This window comes from Sycon ciliatum, chromosome 9 (assembly GCF_964019385.1).
Source record: "Sycon ciliatum chromosome 9, ocSycCili1.1, whole genome shotgun sequence".
NCBI lineage: Eukaryota > Metazoa > Porifera > Calcarea > Leucosolenida > Sycettidae > Sycon > Sycon ciliatum.
In genome coordinates, this window is record NC_088651.1 from 5261880 (window position 1) to 5274152 (window position 12273).

General features: G+C 46.6%; 2 long non-coding RNA genes across 2 annotated transcripts; both read left to right on the forward strand.

Moving 5' to 3' along the window:
- Positions 1-7753: 7753 nt before the first annotated feature.
- On the forward strand, positions 7754-10197 carry LOC135824934 (uncharacterized). The gene is made up of 5 exons (XR_010554978.1): positions 7754-7919; positions 8015-8039; positions 8306-8359; positions 9321-9395; positions 10143-10197. It is a non-coding gene; the product is annotated as an uncharacterized LOC135824934 (long non-coding RNA).
- Positions 10198-10205: 8 nt separating this feature from the next.
- On the forward strand, positions 10206-11017 carry LOC135824935 (uncharacterized). Its single transcript, XR_010554979.1, has 2 exons — positions 10206-10264; positions 10658-11017. It is a non-coding gene; the product is annotated as an uncharacterized LOC135824935 (long non-coding RNA).
- The last annotated feature ends 1256 nt before the right edge of the window (positions 11018-12273 follow it).

A 12273-nucleotide genomic window follows, 5' to 3' on the forward strand; every position in this document is an offset into this window, starting at 1 on the left:
TAATGTCTCCTGGCATGTAAATGTATCCAACTGTTTTGCTCCAAACTAAAAGCAGGCAGGTGACTGTCCTCCTCAATTAATTAATTTTAAAGGCATTATGGTGGTTGAACAGCCAGAGTCTGGCGTGTGGACTGTGGTGGTGTGATATCGGCCCGGTGTGGAATGGTATTCTGTATTTTGTATTTACAGCTTGCTGTCTTCAGCATTGGGTGTATTTGTAGTATACAGCATATTTCTCAAAATGCGAAGACTCCACTGTAGCCATCCACTATATCCATACATCTTCACTCTCTAAACGGTCTCTGGGCCGGCTATAGCCACCAATCACTAAAAAAAAGAAAAAAAATCAATATCTCTTTTTCTTTTAGTGGTTTGTGTATCCCAGATCAGAGACCATTTGGAGAGACATACATGTACAGCATATTGGCGGGACAATTCAGCGGCGATGCCTGATGAAACGGAATTTATCTGTATTTTTGGATTCTCCACAGGCAGCCTAAATTGAGGAATCTCCGTCAACAGTTGAAGAAGCCGAAGAGAAAGTAAAAAGAAAAGGAAAGAAAGACGTTGGTTGGTGTACATGGTTGTACATGGCATTGTAAATGTACTGTGTAGACACACGCAACAGGCGCGGGTCGATCCAGGCAGGATTTATATTGTTCCAAGGGGGTTCACTTTTTTCCCATCCTACCTACAAAATTAATAATGCCGAAATGGGTTCGTATGGCGAAATGATGACATACTGTTACATGTAGATCTACACAATGTCATGTGCATGATTGTATAAAAAGTTGGCACGTTCGCGTTACCGGTACCACCTGTAAGAATACAAGTGTGTGGAGAAACACAACCAACTAAACAACGCAATGCCACGCTCCGACAACCATGACAACAATCATGATCAGAAAATTAATGATCTTGAGTTAAGTGCGGGCACACACGACAACACCCAACAGGTGCAACGGGTTTGGTCGAGTCAAGGATGAAGTAAAAGTCAGACTGCAGAAAGTTGTTTCCACAATGTAGATTGTAAGACGATGAAGAAAGAAAGGACTGAGGCTTTTATCATGTTTGCAGGTTGAAGGCATGCGGAATGAAGGCATGCTTGTCTACATTCTAGTACATGTACATGTAGGTGGAGTACAATAGTCATTGAATAGAGAATGTTGGAGAGCCTGTAAACTAAAGAGAAGAGTAGTAAAATTACTACTTCCTGTGCCTGCGTGCGTTCTTCATTGCGGATGGAGTCGTGGGTGCCTACACAGTAACCACTTCCTATGGCATCGCTAGAATTAGAACAGCGGGAAGCAATAGCTGTTATGCGTGATGTGGTGAAGATTAGAAAATCCTGTGGTGATAGCTATGCGGAGGAATGGATTCCAAACATACACTGCTGTTATGATTATACTAGCCTCACTCTAGGAAGGCATGAATTACGAAAGCAAGGCGTGGGCCGGGGATGGGGATGGGACTCATCATGCCTCATGGGAGAATTAGAAGAGAGTTACTGTGACAGTGTGAGCTTTGTCAACAAAGACATCCCGACATGCATTAGCCTCATTTCAGTTGGTCAGCAACCATGGCAACAGTACTCAGTAGATCTACGAAGTGTAGCCGAAGACCTGCCGGCATGCACCGACAACCACGCACACAACTTCACACGCAAATGCTGATCTATTCCCGGGTAGATTGCTAAATCCCGAAGCGAAAACATTCCAGCCCCTGCCATTACCGGCTACCAGTCACCCATTTGTCTGCTTTAACGCTAGATCAATACGGAACAAGGTCGCGGAATTAACTGACTTCTGCTCGACGTGGGACCCGCTGTTCGTTTCTATTACTGAGACATGGCTGCACGGAGCTCAAATTTTCTCTATCCCAGGATACGACTGTTATCGAAGAGACAGACCTACAACCGAAAACAAAACAAACAGGTCCGAACTTTTGGCGTATGGTGGAGTTGCTCTTCTGGTGAAGTCTGGTGTATTTCCTTCTGTTGTACATCGTTCGGACCTTCACGCTCCAAATTTCGAAGCTACGTTTGTAGAGATTGAGTTTCCCCTGAAGGGTACCGGAACACAGACATTTGGATCCGGGAAGTCCCTGCTAATTGGATCCCTCTACCGCCCACCCTCGAACACGGCTGCCGCCATTGATACATTTTGTAACTCTCTCCAACGCTGTCTGACTGTTGTCAAAGCTACAACATCTGCAGTAGTGTTGATGGGGGATTTCAACGCTAGGTGTTCAGACTGGGAGGGGGACATTACCGACACAGCAGGTCGCCAATTGCGATGCTTGCTTAAGATGTTTTCTTTGGAGCAATTGGTAAACTTCCCCACTCACGAGTCTGCCTCGGGCCCTGGAGCGGCTCTGGATCTTGTAATAACGGATATTCCCCACGCCATTGACGACCTCCATGCTGAAGCACCTATGGGCCAATCTGACCACTGTATTGTTGTTGGTAAAATTAAAATGTCACAGTCCCCGCGGTCTCCTGTCTCTGAGCAGAAACAGCTTCCACATCGAAGTAACCTTGCTTCATTGAACATCTCATCCGTGCCGAATGAAACGGCAGTTGCGCTCAATGAGCGTCTATTCCATATTGACTGGGAGGCTGTGCTCCAAATACATCGGGGTGATCCATCCCTATCTGCAGACATGCTGTACGACACTTTGGAGGAGATACTGCAGTCCTATCTAGAGCGACGCAAATCGACAATCCGATGCACACCCTCGAAATCTGCCCAAACTCCTTGGCTAACACCAGCATTAAGAGAACAAATCAAACGGAAGCGTGACTCGTACAGTGTGTACAGGAAGTATCAAACCCCTAAAAATCAAGCTGTGTATAAGGCGGAACGGAATAAGACCCGTAACCTCTCGCGGCTGGAGCACCGCAGATTTCTCCGCACTCTCAATTCATTCTCCCAAAAGGCCCAAACAACATCACCGAATCTACACAATTTTATCCGAAGTTTGCGGTCGGACTCCACCGGAAAACCCACTGTATCACGCCTCACCGTCCGAGGAGCTGACATCAAATCACCTGACGACATTGCAAATGCCCTAAATAAGCAGTTCATTGCATTTGGTACTCTGGATAACCCTCAGTGGACGCTCCCGCCTTTGCAGGACGCCTCGACTGCGCCGCCGCTCACCTCTATCTTCACCACGCCCTATGCCGTGCATAAATGCATCAAGCGTCTAAAGCTCCGGAAAGCTGCGGGACCTGATGGAGTTACACACAAGCTGCTGAAATTGATTGGCCCGTCGATATCGCTTCCTTTGAGTCTGCTATTCAATCTGTCATTCTCCACCGGTATTTTTCCAACTGCCTGGAAAGCTGCTGTCGTCATCCCGCTGTACAAAAACAAAGGCGCAAGAACGGATCCGACGAACTATCGTCCCATATCCCTTCTCTCAACGATATCAAAGCTGTGTGAGCGAATAATGTATGACAAGTTATATGCACATGTAGATCCATATCTCCATCAATCACAGTCCGGATTCCGTCGAGGTGATTCAACAGCCTGGCAGCTACTTCGAGTTGTTCAATCCCTGCATGACAATCGCCATCGCAGCGAGTACAGCCTAGTCTGCTTCTTCGATTTATCTAAAGCCTTTGATACTGTGTGGCACCGTGGGCTGATGGCTAAGATAGCATCATTCTCGATTCAAGGACGCATACTGCAGTGGCTGGAGAGTTACCTGTGTGGTCGCTCACAGCAAGTGAGTATCTCGGGTCAATTGTCCCAACCTGAATGCGTGTGTTCTGGTGTCATCCAGGGATCAATTCTGGGGCCCCTGCTTTTTCTAATGTATGTGAATGATATCGGTGCAATTCCCAACACCTCGCTATATGCGGACGACACCACTCTTCTGGCTAGTCACCGGTCGCTCCCCGTCGCGTGTCAAGACCTGCAGGTAGGAATAGACTGTGTGGTCAAGTGGATGCGAAGGTGGAAACTCCGGCCGAACTCCGCCAAGACCGAGATCATGTGTGTCGTCCCCACCGCGTCATCAGATGTTGCACATCTTCAAACTTCTATTTTCCATTTCCCAGATGATCCTACCCCGATACCTATAACCTCTCGTCACAAGCACCTTGGCGTTACACTTGATAGCAAATTGGACTGGTCCCACCATTTCCGGAATCTGGAAAAGCGGGCAAGCTCAGTCGTCGGTATTCTTTATGGCCATCTCCCCCACATTTCACCAGAATGCCGAAAGACCTTTTATCATACATACGTTTTGCCTATTTTCTTGTATTGCTGTGTGGTGTGGTGTGGCGCTGGTAATGGCCTCTTTGCAAAGCTGGAGATTGTGCATCGACGAATTCTCCGGGCAATACTTCGTTTGCCGCCCGAGACCAACATAGCCGTTCTCTATGAAAATTGCTGTACATTTCCTCTGAAACATTACATTGACCGATCCTCCTGCGTATACATTCACAAAATCAAACTTATCACTGCCCCTCAGCATGTGCAGCATTCCTTAAACTGGTTCAATGAATCCTCAACAAGCCAGAACTCGCTTCGTTTCCCGATTGCAAGAAACAATTCTATGAGCAAATCGCCTGTATTCCTAGCATACCAATTATGGGATTCCCTTCCTCAGCAATTAAAGTCCAGCAACACCCTCAATGCGTTTTTAATTAAGCTTGATAAATATACACGTACGTCGATCTTCATTTACTAATCATTGATTTCAATTCTCTTTGTGTATTACTTCAAGCTCCAAAGTAAATCACATAATGCTACCTGTACAATTCATTTGGGTTTTGGATGGATTTACTTTTATTTCATTTTTATTTTCATTTAACTTGCCATATTTTGCGTGTGCATTTTTGCCTTCTTGTTCTTTTATTCCATGGCTGGTAGCCCTCATTCATAATATTGGTTGACACCATGTCATCCGTGAATTGAGAATAAGAATAATAAGAATGCCAGGCTGCAATCTTTTATTAATTTTTAGGTGAGGTACTAGGTACTAGGTCTACGTCTCGACTCTCGTACTTTTTGTAAAGCCAGGACGTCATGCATTATATTTTGCATTATACGGCATATCTGCATATGGGGGCCGGGGGACGAAGATAGCTAGCCTCGGCTCTACGCTCTGGTCTAGAATCAATCATGTAGCTTCCGGAGCTCCAGCCAAGACCGAGCAAGACGCCAACGGGCAAGAGATAGAGACAGACTGTGACTGTGTACCATGGTCCATGGTGTACATGTACAATGTAGCGTAGTGAACTGACCACGGAGTGGTAAAGTTACTACTTCCTGTGCCTGCGTGCGTCCTTCAACAACCAAAAAACCCGGGCCGAGCCGATTGCCGAGCTGCGAGGCGCTGCATGCTGGTTCTACAGAGGTACATGTGTAGACTGTGAGCCAAGTGCATGAATTCATGATTTTCGTTCCCACTTTGGGTGTACCGCGATTTTGTTCTTTTAGCATGTGGGGAGACCTAATAGAAGATCATTTTTGATTGTTGTCAGTTTGGGAAGCTTGCAGGGAAGTCAAAATAAGCAATTATCTTAACATACCCCGTTTCCATAGCAACTACATAGCAACTGACATAGCAACATGCTATTTTGAAGGTGTTTCTTACTTTTTTCAGCAGGCAACGGCACTGGACGAAGAAATGTATATCAAGCGTCATTGCAGCTGGGCTAAAATAACTATACGAGCCAAAAATTATAGAATTACAAGTACGCATAAGTGCATTGTATAAAGTACGTGCACATTTTAAATATTACTCGAAGTGGCGATGCACTGGTAGGTAAGTGCACATGAAATGGTGCCGACAACCACGAAATGCATTTCAGGAATGATAATGTACAGAACAAACAGGTGGCATTCAATATACAAAGCCCAGCAGCAGCGAATTCTCCAGACAACGGTTGGAAAAGACCATCAACAACAGCCAGGAGAATCTGGTTTAATCCGGTGCAATGCTCATTTCACCCTCTACATCTCTATAATATATACATGTACAGTATGGCAGAACAATGTTAAAGAAGTTGCTGGATACAGGATTTGTATATTTGCACTCATATAACTGATCAATGTAACGTTACTTCGTAAGTACTGCTGTATTGCTTCCTAACTTATAAGTGCAAAGGGTAGAGCAATGACCGTAACCAGTAACGTTAGAGGACCACAGGGGTATACCGGCAGATACAAATCTGTAGTTTATTTGAACTATAATAATAATTATTTTGAAACATTACCCATTGTATGTACAGAACACAAGCGGAAAGATACATGCATATTCATGTTAATCATAGTCTGAAGCACTTCAGTATAAAAGATCGAAACAGTTATTAGCTCTCCGGAGATAAGGTACATTGTACGTTCTACATGTATTTCTGCTCCAACACTGATTACAAAAACCTTTAGTTTAGCTTGACTGATCAGCAGCAAGCATGCTAGCACACTGATATGATGGACATGATGATGTTCGTACTGCCGCTGCGCTGCACTAGCACTGCACACAATACGATAGAAACCACGAAAAAACATCATCATGATGCGGCTGGGTTTGCACCACCGTACATTTTTGCGAGGTCAGTGGTGCAACAGAAGTCCGCTCCAGCTCTTGTGACCTTGGTTCTTGTCGATGGCGGCTATTGATTTGGCCAAAGTAGTTTCTCCCTTCTATTTGCAGTGGCGTAGCCAGGGGGGGTGCTTTGGGTGCCCAAGCACCCCCCTCAAAAATTTCTGGTGCCATTTTCGTACTGCTGTGGATCTACGCCCGCCCGCGATCGAGACTCGACGTCGACAAGACGCTGCGCTGCACGTGCGTTGTACAACTACCGGTATAGACTCGCACTTTGTGTAGCTAGACTTGGTAGAAGTGAAAGAGAAGTGGCAACGTCGTTTTGTGATCCGCAAGTCGAATGGATTCTTATGAAAATGTCGATCTTGAAGTATTTCAGTCGAGGGAAGTCGAAGAGACCAGATACCAGTAGCAGCAGTGCCAGTGCCATTTCCGAATCTGACGAATCTAATTGCGAAATTGTCGAAGTCGAAGACTCGGAAGAGCCGCAGTTGTCGCCCTTGGCTGTACCAGTAGCAGTCGTCCGAAATGACATCGGTACCTTTATGGAGGACATTGCGAAGGGTGCACCGCTCGACGACGACGTGATGTTTGCCCTGCTAAAGGACCATGTCCAACCGGATAGTTCGTTTGTTTTCCCGAAGAATGGTGGCCGGTCTTTTCAGCCCCGCTGGCTCGATGTATACAAGCCATGGCTGGTGTTTAGCCCTTCGCTTTCCGGCGGAGTCTGCGTGGATTGAACGAACTTCAACAATTGTCTGTATTATATTCTGGGTCTAACCACACTCTGTCAATCTCTTACCATCCAACTTCTGTAGCAAAGTACTGTGCGTTTCATACGATTATCTGACTTTTTATTGAATCATTGGTGGAATGGAAAATAATGAAATAGATGCAAAAATGAAGGATTTGGCACTCAATATCGAAAAATTTTCCGGGGGAGGGCCCCCGGACCCCCCCCTTTTTTTCCCGCAGGCCCACACTTCCAGTGAGCACCCCCCTCAGCCACAATCCTGGCTACGCCCCTGATTTGGGCATGTTCGTGCCTGATTTGGAAGTGACAACAAGCTGAATTTGTATCTAGTCGAGTAGATGAAACGAACTGGGGAAAAAAATTGCGGTACGCTCAAGGTCGGAACGAAAAATAATTCTAACAGGATTTTTGGTGCCTGGCTCACAGTCTAGTGGGACGTAACTCGTTGCGCATTATTTCTGTTGAGGCAGTTTCTTCTTGTCACACTGGCTTTTCGTCTCTTCTTACCGTTGGTTCGCTGCAATTACTTGTCTTCGTCCATTCGCCTGACTCGTCAGACTTTCTTTACCAGGATCATGGTTGTCACCGTAGATGTCACCTACTGGTAAGGTTGCGTGTGCTGGTTGCTCTCTAAACCCTTCTTTCTTGACCCAACATCGGCATGTTGTTGATTGCTTTTTCTGCTCTTTTGCTCAACAGTGGTGGATGAGGGTACGCCCCCAAGGTGAGTTTCCTTCGTTGTGAGCTGTTCTCTCATCTCTCATCTCGCCTGCCATGTATATCTTGATCCAATAGAACTCTCAGCGATGTGTAGATCTAATTGTACCGTCATGTTTCTGCCCTGCAAATCAAATTTTGAGGGTGTTCTTTGTGGATTTGAGTGACCCATAAATGTGCGGAAATGCCGATCAACTAGTAGTCTACTCAGTAATTGTTTTCGAGCCGCTGATTTTTGATCATTCTGTTGTGTGCTGGATTGCTTTATTACAGTATCGCCAACTTTCGGCGAGCTTGGCTGACGAATTCGGCGACAAAGTGACTTCCGTAAGTTGATCTCTCCGGTGCTGGATTCTCTTTCGATTTTTCAAGTTATTTTTCAACTGGGACAAGGCATCCAGACCATCAAATCAGTATTTCGTGGGGTCGGGACTGCGGGCAGTTAGGTTTTCATCATTACCCAGTGTCCTCTGCTTGCGGAGCACAACGCTTCCCACACGCCCGATCGCACTCGCCCGAAGAGGATAGGATGATAAGATGGCATGGAACCGTCTAGAATCGCTGTTGTTTCTTGACTGTAGTTGAAGTGTGTCCTTACGTCGTGTAGGTGCTGCCGCAGGTTTGCCATCATGGCGCGGGAGAGCAGAATCGGAAATTTTATTTTGCTGACCGTGAATATTGGCTTGTTCATGCTCATAGGCGTTCAGGGTTTTCAGACTGCTCCCCATTTTCTGTTTTCAGACCCGCTGACCCCCATCCCCAGCACAGAGGCCTTATGCCAGGGTTTGGAGATAGAAGTCCATGCTCCTAGTACTTTACATTGTTGTTAGGGACTAGCTCATTACTATTAGAGGTGCTGGTTATCTGACCAGGCCAGAAAATGGCGTCGGCATTTCATCCTGTCGGTCGTGTAAACGTCGGCTTGTGCTGGCCGTGTCTTGACGTTGTCCTTCGCAGTGCTTGGATGCTTTCAATGTTGGGAGTGCGTTCGTCCATACTTTGGCCCAGTCATGATGTGTATAAGTGTGTGATGGGGCCCCACGTCCTTCATCTTTCTGTGAGAACCGGACCTATGGCAGCATGGGACGGTGAGAAGGCAACAATGCCGGTGCACTTGGTGAAGTCAAATAAAAGTCAACAACAACGTGACCCGACCCCTGGGGAAGTGGCTCGAACAGGACCGGTACGATGTGTGTGCGTGTGTGTGTTTTTTTGTTCACTATGTTCACATACCCAACTGTGTGTGTGTGTGTTTGCTGCATTGTGTTTCTACTTTGCGCATGTTCAGACTGGCACCGCGTCCGCCACCGTTACCGGCGAATTTGAAGTAACCGTAGCCGGAAAGAAGGTCCACTCCAAGCTGGTACGTCCTGGATTCATGCCGGCTAGCCTCTACCTGTGTGTCTGTGTGTCTGTGTGTGTACGTCCTGGATTCATGCCTGCTAGCCTCTCTCTACCTGTGTGTGTGTGTGTACAATCAGCATTGCAAGCTGTTGAATGGTGTAATCCCAGCACAAGTTGCTATGTCTAACATAGCTTGTTTGGTATCATTGCTTCAGCGATGGGCAGGAGTAGGAGTGTAGAATACTGTTAGGCCAGTTTGGTGGCAGGTTTGGAAAGGATGCGAACTGCGTAGATGCCATGGACTGGTTCATGTTCAACCAGAATGGGAGTGCACTTTTGTTCCGCGTTCCGTTTGTTGTGATGATCTGTGGCATGGATGCAGTTGTCATGGCATGTGTCATGCATTGATCATGGCGTTAAGCTCTTCGTGGTGTGGTCAGTTTACAGTGACACCGCACCTTGCCAGTATAGATGTACACCAGTCTAGCATCATGACTTGCAGTTTCACGCTTTGCGCCTTCCGCAGACAATAAAATTGCTTCTGTATTGTTACATGTGTGCCGGGATTTGAGTTTTCTGCTTTGACTGGGGAAGTAGGCTGACGTTCCCCTAACTGGTGCTGCAACGCACCAGGTTTTGGTGATTATAAAACCTTTACGGGGCCTGCTTCTGGTGCGAATGCTGGCTCTCCGGTATTCGTCTCTGGGACCGACTATCATGTAACTGCTGTTCGTATCCGGTTCCGTTCTCTCTCTGTCTGTCTCAGGGCGGTGATGGCTTTGTCGACAACGAAGACAAGCTGCAGAAGATCATCAAGGCCATTGAGGCGGCTCTGTAAGCCGTCCGCAATGCGCTTGTGATCGAGTCTGGCCAGGAGATGGAATGACGGTGAGTGCATGGGCTGTGCGTAAAAGACGTGTGTGCGGCCAGGAGATAGAGCTCCCAAGAACGAACGGGCTGGGACTTCACCCAGTACAGCATACCAATAATCAACTGTGCACAGACTGTAGTACATAAACAAGAATAAGGACGGCCTAAGCTACGACTCTGCCCCCGCCAGTTCTTCGGCACTCGACAGTACTGTAACTCGGCCGTACAGTTCTGCGTTATGGATTCCTTCGCTTGTTTTCTTGCAGTCATTGTCACTTGCCTGCTGTTCCTGTGTGCAGTGTGTGTGTGGGGGTATGTGGAGTGGCTTGGTAAATGAGAGTGGGATTCTTATAGGTTGCATTGTTTCACAGTCTCATGCGCGGATCTTTTTTCTTTCTGTCTTTCTTGCAGTTTTGGACGCGCCGTTACGAGGATATGTAGCAGGAGTCACCGATGACGGGCGCAACGTAAACCACTACCACGTGATTGTTGCGCTCTGATACTTACCCGACTGTAATGCTGCTTGGATGCGTACGGCAAGTCCACCACGCTTTGTTCCACTCTCCTCTCGCACACCGGGGCCATGTGCATCTTGTATTGTGCATTACCTGTTCTCTCTCTCTCTCTCTCTGTCCTCGTAGGCTCCGTTTACGTAGGATAGGGATTCTTCATGCAAAGAATCGTTGCTTTTTTTCTCTCTTGTAGGCGACAGCTCAGCTGTTCTTAGTTTGCTAGTCTGTTTTCTTCTAAAGAAGGCTTTGTTAGAACGCACATATTGTTGCTCTGTTGGTGGCCGTGTGTTTGTTCTCAGTTCGCTCATGGCGTGGCTGTGATCTAGTTTGTCTAGATCATGTCTGCTGTGGTTGCTATGGGGGAAACTCTGTGGATGTGCTGCTGGTGCACTTGCAGATCTGCGTGCTTTTCTTGCAACGGTTACTTGTGTGTGTGTGTAATTCATTTCCCGAAGAGAAATTACCCACTTCAGTCTGCTGGCAGTGCTGTGCGATACCAAGTTAAAACAGTGGTGGTCGAATCCTCAGCCTTGCAAAGCAGTTGACTGCTGCTATCAAGGCTACGATAGAGCTGCATGCCCAAGAATGTTGGGGTTTAGCCTTCAAAAAGGACCTTCTTTTTTGTCGGCAATCTGGCCGAATTCTTCTAGCACGTTCTTGGAAACAACCAGGGAGTCGTAAAATACGGTATTTTACGACTCCCTGGAAACAACCTGTAATGGATCGTAATAATCATGTATTCCAGAAGCTGCCAGAAAACCAGCACTGCTGCCTAGGCTGTGGTGTTCTTGGGCTCCAAGTTCTTCGGGACGCAATTCTACTGTATGCGTATAATAATAATGCCGTATAACAGAGCGCTATAATCTTCCGCCTGCCGGTATTCCGCTCTGTATGTGTGACACAGATAGGGGCAGGGAGGCTGGCCGAAACCTGTTTGGTGTAGACCAGGCAGAATAGTGCGACCTTGAACCGAACATAATAATATTATTATAATCCTTGCTGCTGTTGGATGGTGGAATGATCCCAGAACAAGTTTCTTGTGCCAAGCATCGCTGGCTCCATACCAGCAATGGGTGTGTGTGTGTGTGTGTGCTATTGGATTGTGAATTTTCTGGCATCTTTTTTGTTCGAGCCCTGGTATACATCATGTACATGGTGGTGACAACCAATGTTTTATACATACTGTAGGTCTACACTATAGTATTATGATTGTGTGATTAGTGCGTGCATACGATCCGGTAGAAATTACATGTATCCCAAAGAAAGCAATAATTTTAATAATAGAGCGAGCTGTGCACTCACTAGTCTACAAACACCATAAGCAAATCAGAGATTTATTCTTATAAGGTTTGCTTATGGAATAATTATGGTAATAAATCATTTGCACTTGTGTTCCTACTTTTCGGTTTCCCTCCGAGTGCACGTTCATACGCACGCACGCTTCAACTACTTCAACAGTACTGTCTTGTTCAAGTCCGAGACTTGCAGTCGCTTGTTGCCATGTAATCTCGCACT